Below are 10726 nucleotides of genomic sequence, written 5' to 3'. Positions count from 1 at the left end.
GATGGGAAAAGAGGGGGGGGGGGGACAAAAGCCCAAGGATTATTATTTTTTTGAAAATTTTATTTATTTATTTGAGGGGGGGGAGGGGCAGCGGGAGGGGAACAAGCAGACTCCCCACTGAGCACAGAGCCCAACACGGTGTTCAATTTAGGACCCCGAGATCATGACCTGAAGTCAGATGCTCGATGGGCTGAGTCACCCACGCACCCCGAAAGCCCCAGGATTATTTGCATCTGTCACGTGTTGGGTGAAGCTAGGTAGGCAGCTGCCGGCTGGAAGGCAAAGACTAGTTGCCTGGAAGCCTCAACACACACCTACCTGTCATCGGCTAGGTGGGAGGAGCGACCCCACGACGTGGGCCCCTCAGTGAGCCGGCTGAGTGATTTCCATATTCGGGTATCAGACCCACGCATGACAGCTTGTTGTCATGATCTCCCATGGCTGCCCCCCTACTGGGGGAGTCGAACCCTCCCCCGCCACTCCCCCACCGTCTGAGATAGGAAAGACCAGCTGTTCCTCGGGGGGTGGAAAGCCGGCCGCGTGGGGCTGTGTCCGCTCACACGCCGCTCTGATGGCCCTTCACTGCGCACCCGAATGACCGTCCGCGCTCAGGATCAGGGAGTCACGATCCGCAAAGTTGCTGCCAACAGTGACTTCGCGAACACTGAGCCGGTCCCTGTGGGAAGCACAGGGTTAGGCTCCCGTGAGCCTCTGGTCACCTTTCGTCAACCGGTCAGTGCGCGACCTTGTTTTATCTGTGTTTCCGTTGAAAGGGCCCCTTATTTAACACCCACTGTTGATTCATCTTGAGCTCACGGTCAACGGCGACAGCTCAGGCCTGCGCCCCACTCCCCAACACACGTGTGTTCTCCGTGAGCCATGCCACAGCCTTCCTGTGCTCAGCAGGGCTAGACACCAGCTCGGCACGGTGCGTGGCGGCCATCCGAAACTGCAAAGTCACCAACCACAGCTCGAAAGTGCCCGAAGCGTGGCCGTAAATCTGCAAGAAGGACGCTTGTTTACAGCAGGAGCTACAACAGGAGACCCAGCATCCCCTTGCTTGACCTTGGCCGGCCACATGTATGCGGGGCCACTAGCTTTTCCACCCAGGGCGTGTCCTAGAATGACTGCAAATCACCGGGAGTATGGATTTGGGGCTTACAAAGGAACGTTAGCGAGCAGGCAAATTTCTGCAAAGACTGAGGGTCTACTGAGCAGTGGTCCCCACCCCTCATTCATCCCCACGTCCTCTTTACTCTCTCGTGTCCCCTTTCCACCTGGCTTGAAAGAAATGCTGTCCGCACTGTTGCGTCCCAGGACCTCTCTCCACTGGCTCTGCCCTGGTCTCTACCGGCCTCCTGGTGCCTCCCGCGCCCAGGCCTTCCCTTTGCCCACTGAACTTTGTGGCTTCGTTCGGTACTTCTTTCCCGGCTCTACGTCCTCTCTCTGTTCTGCACGGATGTCTCTTCTTCCTCCTGCTCCCCAAATGGTGGTGGTCCCCGGGACTCCAGCCTTGGCTCTTCCTCTACTCACTGTCTTCTCGTTCCCAGGTGATCCCAGGCACCCCTGGCACTTAGATGCCCATCCGTCGGGGGGAGCATTCTGCCCTCCCTTTCCGTACTGTGCCTTAACCAGCAGCATGCCAGACGTCTCCATCAGGATATGCTGCCACGGGCTCAAACCGGAATTCTTCCCCTCGGGACTAGTCTTCCTCCTGTAACCAACTCGTCTTCCTGGTCACCCAGATCTGAAACAGAATCCTCCCGGACGTCCTCCCTGCCCTCATCCGCTCAGCCCCTGCACTCTGCTGTCTTCCTCTGAAGAGTTTCCCGGCTCTGTCCCTTCGCTAGCCCAGTGTGGCCGGCATCTTCCTGATGGTCTCGTCTTGTTCCCCTCAGGTCACCTCCACGTGTCACTGGAATTCTGTTAACACTGGTGGGGGCAGGGGTGCAGTCTAAACTCCCAAGTGTGCAGGACACGAGGAACTGGGCCCTCTGTGCAGTGGTGCAGTCTGCGTCTGCGTCCCCTGCTTCTCTCTGCCTCCACGTCACGTGACCTCCGTTCCCAGGCCCCTGCTGCTGTGCACCCCGCCCCCAGCTTGTCCTCAGGGTCAACTCATATGTCTTCTCCTGGAACCCCTGTCCTCAGAGTCTCCTACACTTGAGTATGCCTGGAATTGTATTTACGTACCATACTCTAGTCCCTTCTGGCTTTTCTATGGTTGGTGCCTTTCTTTCTTTCTTTCTTTCTTTCTTTCTTTCTTTCTTTCTTTCTTTCTTTTTCCTTCCTTCCTTCCTTCCTTCCTTCCTTCCTTCCTTCCTTCCTTCCTTCGATTGAGGCTACATCTTATTTATGTTTGTAAACCCCAATACTTAATGCATACTTGTTATTGGATAGATGAATGGATGAATAAATGAATGAATGAATAGTCCCACCTCCAGCCCCATACCCTCGGTTGGCTGTCGCTGAGGCCTGTCTACCCCTTTACTGGCTTGGATGTCTCCATCCCTCCTGGCTGCAGCTTTGCCTCAGGGCCCCTCTGGCCTTTCCTTTTTTGAAACTTGAGTTTGCTTTCTGGGGCAACTTCCCCTTCCCCTGCAGGTATCTCTCATCTCTTCTCTTAGTTCAAGGAGCTGGCCACTTCGTGTAGTTGCCCCAGTCTCTAGTGCCAACTTGGAATTCCTTTGAGTACGCGCCGGAGTGCTGGGCTCTGAGTCTCCATAGCAAGAAGGTGGAATGCCTGCCGCAGCGGCTAATCCCCTCTCCTCTCTTTTCACAGCAAAATGCATCGGAAAGAATAGAAATGCCAGTGAAGCAAGATACTTCATGAATTGTGTGATTTTTCTTTTGATCGGTTCCGGTCCTTAATAAATGCTTTACTCTTCTTCTTTTTCCATTGCCTGATTTAAAAATAAAAAGGCGTAACTCTCCAATTTTTAGATAAGAAGCAAAGACATGAAGAGATTAGTAGCACCTAAGGATTTCAGGAGCTAAGAACTCACAAAGTGGCCACGCTTAGCCTACTTCCGTCAAATCGTGTTTTAGATCAATATGCAATGATTATAAATTCCTTATGCTTAAAAAGAAAATCAGTCCAGGCAGCTTGGTGTCAAGAATGTCTTTCCTTTTGTGACTTATTTTAATTAAAAAAAAAAAATCACCTGGTGATTTGGGGATGAAAGGCAGTCCCCTCCCCAGCACCAAAATATCCCTGTGGATTCTTTTTCTCTAGACTTCTCGGTCCAGGGCGTCAATAAAGCAAAGCCAGCTTTCTGTCAAAGTGAATATTGCCAGGAAGGGACCCACGGACAGAGGTCTGTGTTCCCAGGCCACTTGGCAATCGCCACAGTTAGGGGACGCTCCTGGCGCCAGGCCTTTCTGCAGTAGCCCTGAGAGGATTACAGGATGTGAGAATCTGCAAATCCAGATGCAGTCCCTTTCCAGCGAGACTGAAGCCCCCATCAGTTCCCCCTGGCTTTCCATGAAGCTGTCACAAGCCCCTGAGAACTATTTCCCAGATGGAGGATGCACTGAAGACATTATCGGTCACTTGCACCTTCCTTTAGAAGTGACTGCCTACTCCTGCTCCCCTAGCAAACCGCCCCGCTTCCTACAGCTGAGGCTAGAAACTGCCTTGTCTCCCACCTTCCCTATTTTTCAGAACTTTCCTGAATATTCCCGTATGCTTATTTTATTTCCACTTTAAGATCCGCATGTCAAGTCATGAAAAAAAATTCAGTCGGTATTCTAAATCAGTGATACCACATTTGCAGCTTGTTTTGAAAACTTGACATCTTTCGACTTTGGAGTTTTATTCTGTGAGAATAGCCATACATTTCCCCTTACCGAAGTCTTGGTATGTTACTCCTACTAGAGTGTAAGAGGGGTTTTTTTTTGCATAAGAGGTGTGTTTGGCATATTTAAAAAAAATTTTTTTTGCATAAGAGGTGTGTTTGACATATATTTTTTTTAAAAAAATATTTATTGGTATTTTCTTTTTATTATTATAAATGAGATCTTTTGTCATTCTATCTTATAATATAAACTTGACTAATATATGTTAGGTTTTTGGCCTGTCTTCAACAATTTTCATATTGTTTTTAATAGGTTTTTCAGTTGCTATTCCAGAGTGTCCAATGTATACCATATAATTTTTGCAAATAATATTAATTTTGCTCCCCCTCATCATTTTTCAGTGTCACTTCTTTCTTTTTCTGATTTTCTTTGAGTTTGTTCCAACGGGGTTAGACAACAGCAGTATGGTGATAAGCACCCTGCCTCATTCCTCACTTTGCTAGCATTCCGAGGAGCGTTTCAGTGTTGAACGCTTAAGCATCATGTCGCCTTCTCGTCTGGTGTAAGCCGTGTTTATATTTTCAGTCCTATTCAGGATGTTTCCATCCCTCTACCGCGAAGAGTTTAGAATATAAACGTGTATGGAGCTTTCTCAAACATCTTTTGAAATTTTGCCTTTTGGAATTTAAAGTTGGAGATTTGGAATTTGTCTTTCTTCTTTGGTAACAAAACATGGTGAATCATGTTAATATCTGGCCTCAAGTGAACCATCTTTGCATTCCTGGAACGACCCCACATGGCCATGGTTTATTATTCTATGCTGCCAGATGCCAGATGCTTCATTGAGGATGTTAATACCACCTTTCATATGTGAAAGTGATCTGTAGTCTCTTTCTACACTGCTGTGCTGTCTTACCTGGTGCCGGTATCATTGCTGTGAAACCCAACATAGCCTGTACGTGGCACCTCCCTCCGCCCCCCATCTCCCTACGCCCTGGTCTAACAAAGGAACATCCATGGAGGGCAGGTGTGACCTTTTTAGTGGTCACAACAGTATATGAACCACATTTAAGTAAGTTAAATATTTCTGTTATCTGCCTTCCCCGAACATTTTTGCCAACACGTTTCTTCCACTGTCTTCTGGAAGGAGAGAATAGTAAGAAACAGACCTCGGCCTAAAATGGTCAGTCCCTGCTTAGCAACACTCATGGGTGCTGGGATGGGAGTCTGCTGGGTCATGTATCTGGCAGAGAAACGGTCTGACTTGTTCTGTAAATGTGTGCATGGGGATGGTTGCTGCCTTTCTCCTCATTGAGCACAGGCACCGTGCTCTCGCTCAGCCCGTGCCTTCTCCAAGCACTGATGTTCCCTGGGCGTCAGCAGACCAGCTGGGAGAGACACACTTAGCGGGGGAATGGGCTCATCGCAGTTGGCAACGGTGGAAACTACAAAAATACAAACTGTGTGTGCAGGACCCCAAGATCTGCACACTCCACTGACGCTGTTTCTCGTTCCTTCGGGCCAGAATTCAGGTGAGTGATTTCCTGTTAACCAAAGAGATTTGCAGCTTTCCTTTGATCAGCACACACCTGTCCTCGCCCAGCTCCCACCTCTATAGACGTCCCAGTACAAGACAAACAGTGACAAACCTCTCCTTAAACATGTCATTGTGCCCCTCCGAGGCTGGCAGCAGAACAGTCCTGGCTTCCCTCCAGGGGCAGGTGTGACCGGAGCCAGTCTGAATGAGGTGACTTGTTTGCCAGGGAATCATCAGCAGTGTGGACAGGCATAACGACGTTGCATTCTTGTGGGCCCCTGGGAACACGCACACCCCTCTATGGAGGGACCACACTTACCTCTCTTGTCCCTTCACAGCCTGGATGAAACATTGCCCAGAGTGCCAACATGTAACATTCTTTTTCATTTTCCATCCTGGAACGTCTCGGTGTGGCTTGGCTTGTCGCCATCCCGTTGCACACCACGCCCTTCTCTCGTCCCCGGGGGCATGTGTGAGGAAAGCTGTATGTGCAGGTCTCACCTTTGGGGCTGCCTCAGCCCGGAAATTTGCTGGTGTCTTCCTCGAGTTCGGCGCAACTTCCCGGACTGTTTTGTGGGTTTTCTCTTCTGTGTGATCTTCCTTCCAGACTGCGGCAGGAGGTTTAATTCTGCTCCTAAGATTAACTTTATATACATTTCACAACACGGCCTGATTTCTTCAGCGACTACTGGGCATTAGTGGCTCAGGGGACGTGGGACGGGGACAAAGAAACATTCTACAAAATGCTCTGTGCTGCGGTGCCACGTTCTGGCCTTTTAAAACGAAGCTCGGTTTGATCACCTCCGAGTTTTCTGGACTGTCTCCTTCCTTCTTTCTCTGTTGTCTTTCCTCAACACCTGCCTTCTCCTTCTCTAGGCTGTGGTATCTTCCATGCATCTGCAACCCAGGGAAGGCAAATGAGGATTTTTTCCATCTCACTCGACTGTCCTATGTGAAGCGCTCTCTTTATGTGAATGGTAGATTTTTAAGGAGGGGATGTGGGGCCCACTGCGGACAAGTGTGAGTGGGGTAAGGAGGAGAAGCCTAAAGGGGCTTCAGCTGGGACTGCAGCTGCAGTGGGCAGGTGTGGGGGTTCTGTGGGCAAGTCTTGGGACACAAGGAGCCTGGAACATGGTGGGAGCCAAAGCCCCCTGGAGTCTTTCTGGAAGAGATTGGTTAGATTTCTCCATAGTGGCAGCCCAACCCCTGGCTATGTTGTATGGTTTCCTATGGTTGCCCTAACCACTGCCCAAGGGCAAATAATGTTGCCTTGTCAGGAGCCCAGCCACAGTTGCCATGGTGGCAGCCGTGGCCATTGGTCCACGCAGAATATGGAACGTCTGGCTGGGATCAGGCAGTGAACTGTAGGGAATTGCCAGGGTCACATGCAGACAGGTGAGCATTGGAAGTCAAGAGAATTAGACCCATCAGAGGGATCATAACCTCCACCCCACCCTCGGAACTTTGAGAGACCGAATCCCAGATTTAATTTGTCACAGCCTCCACCCCCTAAGTTCCCTGGCTAGAGCCATTTCTACAGAACATCTACAGCTGTTTCTGCACTATTTCTGGACTTCCGTGGTTGCTACAGTCCTGATTCCAGCCACTTGCTCACCCTGCCAAAGGAAGGGACTCCCCGTTGTAAGAACCCATCCTCCTGGAAACACCAATAGGCAGAGGAAGAGAAGCCATCTAAAGCTGCTCATTCTGATGGATTTGCTAATAGAATTTACACGAAAAAAACAGCAAGAGGTCAATGAGAGACGCCACGGATCTGAGACCCTCAGCTTTCTCAAATTCACATGCTTGAGTTTGCATATTTGTCCAAACCCCATATTTCTTCTGTCTTCCTTCCTCCTTTGACTCTCCTCTCCTCTCCACCCCCACATTGCGAGGTCTTCTGCATTGGACCTGGCAGGCCCCCAGAGCTGATTCCTCCCTTCCCCAGCTCAGTCTGCTTCTCTCCCTCCTGGCGTTCTCATGCCCTTACATGTGGGGTGCGGTGTAGGGTTGGTCCCAATGTTTGTGGTGATTCCCACGCTCTCTTGCTTGGTAGTAGGTCGCTTCAGCCATTCTCCTTCCATGTTCCAAATTAGGCCAAGTAGCAAACATTAATTTTCTATTATGTCTTGAGTCAGTGTTCACACGGGCTGAGCTTTCTCCCTGCTGTCCTTTATTGTTTTGTTCAGTTTGGGGTGCAGGCCTATTTTGTTCCAAATGGGGTCTACTCATTTCTAAAATATGCTTTGAATTTGACTGTATTCCCATAGTGAATGGTCAGCTTTTTCAGTCAGTCTATTACTCCCTGATATGTTCACCGTGCCTGGATCCTTGGGCTGGTGACGGGGAGGAAATCCCTTTCATAAAAAGATCCTGAGCCAATGCCATGGGACCAGCCACATGAGATTTTGGTATTTATAACTATATTCGTTTCCTATTGCTGGTAAAGCACAAACTTTAGTGGCTTAAAATAACACAAATGTATCATCTAACAGTTCTGAAGGTCAGAAGTTCAAAATGGGTCTCCTGGGGCAAAATCAAGGTATTTCTAGCAGGATTGTGCTCCTTCTGGAGTCTCCAGGGAGAATTCATTTCCTTGCCTTTTTCAGCTTCTAGGGGCTGTCCTCCTCATTCCCTGGCTTTGAGCCCCTCCTCTGTCTTCAGAGGACAAAGCTCCAGCCTTCACTTCCGTCATTCATGGCCTTTTCTGTGACTATGCTGCATTCGTCTTACAAAGAACCTCCTGATTCATTGGGTCCACCCAGATATTTCAGGATATCTTCATCTCAGGATCTTTAGCTTAACCATATCTGCAAGATCCCTGTTACCTTGTAAGATAACACATTCACAGATTCTGGGGATTAGGATGTGGACGCATTCAGGGGGCCATTACTCACCTTACCACAATAACCAAATCAAACAGCCACATAGCTATCATTTATCGGACACCACAGACCAGGCAGGCACTCTACGTGGATTCCATCATGTCATTCTTAAAATAACCCTATTGGGTACCTACCACTATAACCATAATTTGACCAAGGAGGAAGGCATGGCTTAGAGAAAACCTATCCTATTGTTAGTAAGAGGCAAACCCGGGCCCTACTGCTCAGCTCTCTGAATTGTGTTCTCCCTTCCTTAAAATAATTTAAAATATTAAATATATAACTAAATAAACCTTTAGAAAGTTAACCAGTGGATTTGAAGTTCTCTCAGTAGATATGAAGCAAAGAGAGTGAAAGCCAAACTGTGGGCCTGATAGACCACTTTGGCCATCAGATGTTGCCGGTGTGGCTTCTTACAAAACCCCCGCAAGCCCACCCTGCAGACCTACCTACCCCTCAGATAAACATGCGCTGAGTGACTCTGGAAGCCAAGCCAGGGAGCACGGCTCTCTGCATCAGCTACGGGGACTCTATTCAGGTGCGGCTGGGGAACGGTTTTACCCCAGGGATCTCTGTTAAACCCTCGCTGTTGCCCATCTATTTAATTATTTTTAGACTGAGGGCCTGGAGTTCCCAGTTTATAAAATTAGCTGAGGAGCCGGGTTCATTCCCAGTTTTCCTGTGCCCATGACCTTGGCATTCTTTCTTTGGATAACCCAATAGCCACTCCCTTGGCTTTCCCTCAACAGAAAACTGGCATCCCTAAAAGCCAAACAAAACCTACCTTAGAAGAAAAAACAAAATTAGTGAGCAGATAAGACATCGGAGCCTTATTTTTCTCCAAACTAGGATGTGGTGGAGGTAATGGCTTTGTGGGTAAAGTGGAGGAGGGGAAGAAAAATGAGCCGTTTCTTTAGACTTCCAGCTGCTTCGGGGCGCTCGGAGCCAGAGGGCACTAGGTGGCAGGATTTGCTAAGCTCGGCTCCGCGGGCCTGCGGTGTGGAGGGTGAGGCCCGGGAACCAGGTCACAATGAAATTGGGAAATGTGCGTCGTTCTGTGGGCAGAAGCACAGGGGCTGTTGCTGCTTCATCGAGACAGCTCTGCCTGGTTGAAGCCACTGGGCAAGGCTGCCTGCTCTTTCCACCCTTCCTTCCTCTCCTTTCTTTTCTGCTTTGTCACGCATTCCCCTGGACGTCTCCTCAATAGGCCAGAGTCTGCTGGGACATCAGCTAGTTTAACACCAGCCGGCTGGGACGGTGGGTGTCCTACTGCTTTCCATTCTAAGGCACACATCGTTTTAGGAACATCCCATTCCCAACTCTCAAAGTGAGTTTTTATGGTAGCAAAACTCACATTTTCAAGAAAATGCATTGCATTTAATATGTAATGTGTATTACATACTAATATATACATGTTAGCACATGTCCTATGATACAGTCAAGACCCTAAGCTGGGTATCACCACCTTCTCTCCCATCTCAGAGGTACCTGGGGCCAAGCCTGCAATGGGGAAGGAGACAGGCGTGGTCTTCTGTTCTCACACTCTGCAAGCAGAGGTGGGGTGGGGAGGACCACACCATTCTGGAAGGCTGGGTAGCTTTGCCCTGGGGCCTGGCTCGTGGGAAGTCTGGTTCTTCCACTCAGTGCTCTCTAGAAATGATGCCTTGTGTTCCTTTCTCCCCTGGGTTCCTTTGGCCCGGGTCTGGAGCTGACAGAACTCCACTTGAGATGGTCCCTGTGACTCATCGCTCATCCCCAGGGCATCCCGCATCACACCTCACCCTCCTTCTCCAGGTCTTCTTGCCCAACCATGGCCCCCACGCTGGACTGACTCGAGATGACCCCATGCCAGCTGACCTGGGCTCAGTAATGTTCCCCCGAAACTCATGTCTATCCAGAACCTCAGAATGTGACTTTATTTGGAAATAGGGTCTTTGCAGATGTAATTAGTTAAGATGAGGTCGCCCTGGATTCCAATGGATCTTAAGCCAGTGACTGGTGTCCTTGTAAGAGAAAACAGAGACACGGAGACAGGAAGGAAGTCCATATGATGATGGAGCAGACACTGGAGCTTTTGCCTACAAGCCAAGGAAAGCCAAGGATTGCCGGAGCCACCAGGAGCTAGGAGAGAGGCCTGGACCTGACCCTCCCTCAGAGCCTCCAGAGGAACCAAACCCACCAACACCTTGACTGGGGACTTCCAGCTTCCAGGACTCCTTCCTTCTCTTAACTCTGCATAGAGGGGCAGTGGCGGGGTCTTTTCATATTCGTGTCGGTTCCCCAATCTCGTCCTCACATCGTGTTACAGGCTGTATATATGTACAATGTTGGGGTAGGACTACATAATTTATAGACTGCCTTTCTGACTAATTGTAATAGATTGAACTGTACCTTCCCACTCCCTGCAAAGACATGTCTTCCCAGAACCCATGAATATGACCTGATGTTCAAAAAGGATCTTTGTTAGTGGAATTCATTTAAGGATCTCAAGATGAGAGCATCTTGAATT

At 49.2% G+C, this 10726-nt stretch overlaps 1 protein-coding gene across 2 annotated transcripts in view; it reads left to right on the top strand.

The window, feature by feature from the left end:
- Positions 1 to 2884, top strand: part of SPP2 (secreted phosphoprotein 2) — a 22481-nt gene extending 19597 nt beyond the window's left edge. For both annotated transcript variants that reach the window (XM_008690302.2, XM_008690301.2), the window contains exon 7: positions 2780 to 2884. The gene's annotated coding sequence lies outside the window, so the exon portion shown is untranslated. The remainder of the gene's footprint in view (positions 1 to 2779) is intronic.
- The last annotated feature ends 7842 nt before the right edge of the window (positions 2885 to 10726 follow it).

This window comes from Ursus maritimus, unplaced genomic scaffold (genome assembly GCF_017311325.1).
Source record: "Ursus maritimus isolate PB19 unplaced genomic scaffold, ASM1731132v1 scaffold_1, whole genome shotgun sequence".
Taxonomy (NCBI): Eukaryota; Metazoa; Chordata; class Mammalia; order Carnivora; family Ursidae; genus Ursus; species Ursus maritimus.
The sequence above is the reverse complement of the archived record's forward strand: the minus strand, read 5'-3'. Positions and strand labels throughout refer to the sequence as shown.